Source organism: Pongo abelii, chromosome 10 (genome assembly GCF_028885655.2).
Source record: "Pongo abelii isolate AG06213 chromosome 10, NHGRI_mPonAbe1-v2.0_pri, whole genome shotgun sequence".
NCBI classification, from domain to species: domain Eukaryota; kingdom Metazoa; phylum Chordata; class Mammalia; order Primates; family Hominidae; genus Pongo; species Pongo abelii.
Window position 1 is genome coordinate 93,075,229 of NC_071995.2, and position 7,024 is coordinate 93,082,252.

At 45.0% G+C, this 7,024-nt stretch overlaps 1 pseudogene; it reads left to right on the forward strand.

Annotated features, from left to right (window-relative positions):
* The first annotated feature begins 1,436 nt into the window (after nt 1-1,436).
* On the forward strand, nt 1,437-3,153 carry LOC100447244 (succinate--CoA ligase [GDP-forming] subunit beta, mitochondrial-like; annotated as a pseudogene).
* The last annotated feature ends 3,871 nt before the right edge of the window (nt 3,154-7,024 follow it).

The following is a 7,024-nucleotide window of genomic DNA, read 5'->3' on the forward strand; positions in this document are numbered from 1 at the left end:
GACCATTGTTTCTAGAGGTCTAGTGATTAAGAACTGGGTGACTCTGGACGGCTGGTCCCAGGCACTTTGCACTTGTGGTGGAGGCTGAATTCGTCATTCCCAATCTGGATGCTATGCAATCATCATCAAGTACTCCAATCCATCTACATGTCTGAATATGGATGGGGATGCTCTGCACTGTCCCCATCGGCCATTGGGTCCTCCACTCTCTCTCTGCTCTGGATCTCTGGATCTCATCTTTCTACTTCCTCTGCAGGTGGCATCATGGGGACTGTCTGGTGACTCCCCTGAGCAACCAGCATCAGACACTAGAAACTTCCAGTCGAGTCTCCTGGTCCCTGCTTCCGACCAGACGACCACACCTCCACCCCAGGATGGACTTTAGACCTCAGCAGCACAGACGGCCATACTTCCTGTGTGACACTGGGGCAACCACGTTTCCCACAGTTACCCAGGTGGGGCTGAGATGACAGCAGGCCATCTGAAGGTGCACAAAACAGGCAGGATGGGATGGAGGCCAAGAACGCCCCAGCGAAATGGGTGCCCCCAATTTGCATTTGGGAAAGAAGGGCTCCCACCTTTCCCAAGCCCTGCATTTCACATATTTTGCCCCTACTCTACTCTACACTCAACCCCCGACTCTCTGAGTTCCACTCCACATGACCCTGCCCCCATCTTAACTTGCTGTGTCCTCACCCTACTCCACAGATCCCTGCTTCCCGTGCCTTTGCTCCAGGTGAGGCCATACACTTGGCGGAGGCCTATTTGCTGTGGCCATTTTGACCCAGGGAATGTTTGATGTGACCATTTGAAAACACTCTCCACAAAATTGCTCAAAACACTGTTTTATATTAAAAATTAAAAGCAGGCCTAAGTGAAAAAGACAAACAAGGGACAAGGGATGTGGGCATGTTGACTACTGAATGTACTACTTAGTAACAATAATTAAAAACTAAATATTTAATAGTTTGGCTTTCCCCCCAGCTACCTAAAAACAAACAAACAAACAAACAAAAAACTGCCTCTCAGACTAAAATAGCTGCTTCAAGAGCGCCACATCAACATGTGGTAAGTTTGCTCACATTGTTGCCTTCATCTTCCTACTCCCTGTGTCAATTACGAATGGCTTCTGATGCAACTAATGGCCATTATCAAAGGCATAAGGAAAGACATTTAAGACTTCACATCACAAGAAGTCTCCAGACAGATGATTCCCAGCATTGACTCAACTGCTCAACGGGGCTCACAGAGACCCAGATCCTGTCCAGCTTTCTTCTGCCATCCTTAGCTCCTCGGCTTTTAGTTCTCATTCTCATCACTTCATGGTTGCAAGATGGCTGCCACAGTTCCACGCATCACATCTTCACACAAGGCAGGAAAAAAGGGAAAGGGGCAGTAGTTAAAAGGCTGTTAGAGTGCTAGATTTCCTGTTTAAGATGGCGTCCCCCGTGGCAGCGCAGGCCTGCAAGCTTCTGCGAGCCCTAGCGCTGCCGCCCAGCTTCCTGGCGGCCAGGTCCCAGGCAGTTCGATTAACCTCCAGAAGGTGGCTGAGCCTGCAGGAATACCAGAGCAAGAAACTGGTGTCTGATAACAGAGTGAGAGTTCAAAGATTCTTTGTAGCAGCCACTGCGAATGAAGCTCTCGAGGCTGCTAAAAGACTAAATGCAAAAGAAATTGTTTTAAAAGCCCAGATCTTAGCTGGAGGAAGAGGAAAAGGTGTCTTCAATAGTGGTTTGAAAGGAGGTGTTCATTTAACAAAAGACTCTAATGTTGTGGGACAGCTGGCTAAATAGATGATTGGGTACAATCTAGCGACAAAACAAACTCCAAAAGAAGGTGTGAAAGTTAACAAGGTGATGGTTGCTGAAGCCTTGGACATTTCCAGAGAAACCTACCTGGCAATTCTGATGGACCCGTCCTGCAATGGCCCCGTGCTGGTGGGCAGCACCCAGGAGGGCGTCAACATTGAAGAGGTGGCTGCTTCAAACCCAGAGCTCATTTTTAAGGAGCAAATTGACATTTTTGAAGGAATAAAGGACAGCCAAGCTCAGCGGATGGCAGAAAATCTAGGCTTCGTTGGGCCTTTGAAAAGCCAGCCTGCAGATCAAATTACGAAGCTGTATAATCTCTTCCTGAAAATTGATGCTACTCAGGTGGAAGTGAATCCCTTTGGTGAAACTCCAGAAGGACAAGTTGTCTGTTTTGATGCCAAGATAAACTTTGATGACAATGCAGAATTCCAACAAAAAGACATATTTGCTATGGACGACAAATCAGAGAATGAGCCCATTGAAAATGAAGCTGCCAAATATGATCTAAAATACATAGGACTAGATGGGAACATTGCCTGCTTTGTGAATGGTGCTGGGCTCGCCATGGCTACTTGTGATACCATTTTCCTTAATGGTGGGAAGCCAGCCAACTTCTTGGATCTTGGAAGTGGTGTAAAGGAAGCTCAAGTATATCAAGCATTCAGATAGCCCACAGCTGATCCTAAGGTTGAAGCCATCCTTGTCAATATTTTTGGTGGTATCGTCAACTGTGCCATCATTGCCAATGGGATCACCAAAGCCTGCCAGGAGCTAGAACTCAAGGTGCCCCTGGTGGTTTGGCTTGAAGGAACCAACGTCCAAGAGGCCCAGAAAATACTCAACAACAGCAGACTCCCCATTACTTCAGCCGTTGACCTGGAGAATGCAGCCAAGAAGGCTGTGGCCAGTGTGGCCAAGAAGTGATGTCTTTGTCCTGATCCAATGGAGAAAGAAAGCCATTTTTCCATAAAAAGGGATGGTTCATCATTGTGAAAGAAATGGTTATCTCGTTGGGGAAGAAAAGGGGGCGGGAAGGCAAGAATCACTGAAAAATCTTAAATCTGTGTTTTCTGGAATAAGATATCTAGACAGCCTAAATCTGATTTTAGTCTTTATAAAAATAATATCTTGTATTCTCATACTTTTCTGTCACTGTAAGCCTGCCCAGTAGGCAGTGTTTTGCAGACTTTGGGGAGCAGTCTATGTGGCCAAATGTTGTGTGTATAGACAGAATTTGAAATCGGGTCCTGCTTCATTTACAAGAATTTTGGTGGGCATCTAATCCCACATAATGAAAAAGAAAAATAGACCATTTAAAAACTCAGACAAGATTATATTGAATATATTAATTACTAAAAAGGCACAAGATTACACTGAACATTAGCTACTAAAAAGGCACTGCCAAGACATTCAAGCAAATAGCTATTACACACTGCAGCAGATTTTTACAGGTTTCTAATTCCAACATATGTTTGAAAAATCCATGAGTGTTCCAAAATATATTTAATAATGGAAGGTCTGCATTAATATACCATCCATGTGTTTTTACCATTTGGGTTAATAATGAATATACTGTTTACCTCACACTAAAAATAAAACTAGAAACCCTATTTGTGATTTTGGAGTGGAAGCTTCCATTTTAGGGTCAAAAATGAATCCTGATTCTCATGGAAATCTCTGTTATTAAGTCATTTCAAGATGAGACAACACTGAAGATCAAATTGTGTTGGGTATCAGTATCTTCTCTTCTCGTTTATCTCTTACTCCTCATCCTCCCAGAATCTACCAGTTTATGATAGAAAGATGGGAACCTTATTTGAATGTTTTTTTTTTTTCATGATGTCCAATTTTGTTGTGGGAAAGGATTTGGATAAAGTTTTTGTTTAAATTTTGGTAGATTTTTATCTATACAAATTTAAATAAAATTATGTTTTGTAAGTTGTAAAAGAAAAAAAAAAAAGGCTGTTAGAACTGTCCTGGGAAGAACTGGACCAGAACTAGTGCAGCTGCGGTTGAGATGGAGAGATGATGATTTTGAGATGTATTTAGAAGGTAGAATTGACATGGGTTGATGATGGTAATGATGAGGAAGATGGTTCTGAGGCTTCTAGCTTGGGTGGTGGTGGTGCCTTTAATGGAAATAAAGAGTACAGAAAGAGCAGACTTGGTGTAAGGGAAAAACAATGACCTTGGTGTTTTAGTTTGAGGTTCTCCAGGGACATCCTGAACCAATATTATATAAGAAATTTAAAATACAGATCCACTGCTTAGAAAAGAGGTAGGTGCTAGCTATGCAACTGTAGTAGTATTTGCCACACAGGTGGCAGCTGGGTCCATGGAGGGTATGCAGGAAGGAGGGGGAGCCACGGAATCCTGAAGAGTGGTGGAGAGGTACACGGAGACCTGGAGATAAAACACCCTAAGTAAGGATTAAGCTTCAAAGAACAGGAAGAGGTCTCCAGTGTTGACTGATCTAGAAACCAAGTAAGGCCAGTCTGTGAAATGCATGCACTGGTTTTGGCAATTAGGTGGTCAATGACCTCATTGGAAGCAATTCTTGGGAGGGAGGTACTGATTCTAGTTTATAGTGGTTTGAGGAAACTTAGGCAGCAAGGAAGTAGAGACATTCAGGAAATGTGTTGGAGGGATGGACATGTGACCAAGTTCTGGCTCAAGAGTCATAAAGTTGGTCTTTTGGGGGCACTTCTAGAAGAGATTTTCCTCTCTGTAAAAGGGAAGGAAAGCCTGTCTGGCATGTTTTTCTGTGTGAGGATGTGATGCCTGGATCCAGGGCAGCCATCCTGTGGCCAGGAGGGGAGACATTACTGATAGAGGGAAGCCAGTAGAGCAAGAGCAAGAGGAGGGCTCAGCATGGTCCTTGGCCTTCACTGAGCTAATAAACCAACCCCGCAGTCACCTGCCTCCCAACTTCTTTTTAGGTGAGAAAAATAAACCCTCAGCTGGGTGCGGTGGCTCACGCCTGTAATCCCAGCACTTTGGGAGGCTGAGGTGGGCGGATTACCTGAGGTCAGGAGTTCGAGACCAGCCTGGCCAACATGGTGAAACCCCATCTCTACTGAAAATACAAAAATTAGCCGGGTGTGGTGGTGGGCGCCTGTAATCCCAGCTACTCGGGAGGCTGAGGCAGAAGAATCACTTGAACCTGGGAGGCGGAGGTTGCAGTGAGCCGAGATCGCACCACTGCACTCCAGACTGGGCAACAAGAGTGAAACTCTGTCTCAAAAAATAAAAATAAAAATAAACCCTTGTTGCTTCACCCACTTTAGCTCTGCTTGTAACTGGAATGTCAAGCACACAGCTCATTAGGTGTGATGAAAATGAACTCTACTGTTGTTCCCACTGGCCCTGGAAACACTTCAGGAGGGTGATATTCCCCTACTGGATGAAAACTCTGGCAGGTCCATGACTTTTGTCCTCACCCTTAGGTAACAGATAATCCAAAGTCACTTTCCCTAGCAAACAGATTTGCAGTTGTGGAATCAGAATAGTCCAAGACGAATAAAAGCCTGAATCTGATTTTGCATCGTGTCTCCCTTCCATCACCAGGCCTGTGTCAGGCCCACAGCCTGAAGTATAAAGAGGCCATGGCTGGTGTTTCTTTCTTTTTCTGCCTCATGCTTCTTCTCCTTCCACCCAACGCTCACCCCTACCAGGCTGCTAGGGTGTTCTTGATCCCTTAGGGTCAGGGTGTGGGAAAGATGACCGGTAGAGTCTTTCAGCCAGTTGGGGTCTCTTTTGTGACACAGCTGATTTTTTCTCACAGATACTTCTGCAGGCTCTTAGGAGATTGCTACTCTGGGATTCCCTGCAGGTCTCTTGAGGGGATGCATCTGTCCTGGGGTCTCCTCCCTCAGCCTCACAGGGGTGCTGTGCCCACTTCCCACTTTCTTCTGAGGGGATCCTCTGCCCTCATTGGACTAGCAGCATTTCTCTCCTGCGTGCTGCATGCCAGACCCGGGGAAGCACTCAGCATCACAGTGGCTGCCTCCAGCACAGGCCTCCTGTCTGGCAGCCACAGGTCTCGTTAGCTCTCTCACTTGTCAGTCAAGAAGTAGGTCTCAATGCTCTGTCTGAGACCTGCCTTAAGTTGAGGGCAGTAAAACCTCCATCCCGGGCACCTCAGAAGAAATTTGAAGAAAAAAACCAGTTGAAGAATCTTCTCTAAAAAGGTGAGGAGTTCAGGAACACAGGGAGAGGCCCTCAAACCTGCGCTTTGGAAATTCGACCTATAGTGACTTGGCTTTGAAATGTCAGCTTCTGTGTTTTGGCATCTTGGGCAAAACCAGTTTAATCACCCACCTCTGGGAATGCTTTTTTTTTTTTTTTTTGGTTTGAGACAGAGTCTTATTCTGTCCCCCAGGTTGGAGCACAGTGGCACGATCTCAACACATCGCAACCTCCACCTCCTGGGTTCTAGCAATTTTTGTGCCTCAACCTCCCAAGTATCTGGAATTACAGGCGTGAGCCACCATGCCTGGCTAATTTTTTTTTTTTTTTTTTTTTTGGTAGAGACGATGTTTCAACATGTTGGCCAGCCTGGTCTTGAACTCCTGACCTCGGATGATTCACCAGCCTCAGCCTCCGAAAGTGCTGGGATTACAGGCATGAGCCACCGCGCCCGGCCTTGGAATGCTTATTATTGAGAAAAATAACCCTCTATTGTTTTAGCCAGTTTTGGCTCAGTATTCTATTACTAGCCACCAAAAGCAGCTGAACTGCTTCACCGCACTGGGTTGGCTTCATGTCTCCCCTGGCACAATAAAGACAAAGCCCATCATTTATGATAGTAAAAAAACTGCAGATATCCAACAACAGGAGATGAAACCAATGAAACACATATATGATGGAAAATTATGCAGGCACTTCAAGTGATAACTTACAGGAAAAAGTTCATATTTTGCTAGATTATATACATGCAGAGCAAAAAGACTAAGAGGAAATATGTAAGGCAGGTAAAAGTTCAATTTGGTTGAGAAATGGAGTAAAAATATATTATATATGCATAGAAAATAGCTGGAAGAATACACAATACACAGATATCAGCAGTTGCATCTGGGGAGGGGTCTTGGGGATCTGGGTGGGAAGGAAGGTTACTTCTGAATTTATCAACCATGTGCACATATTTTTTTTTTTTGAGATAGAGTCTCACTCTGTCGCCCAGGCTGCAGTGCAATGGTGCGGTCTTGGCTCAC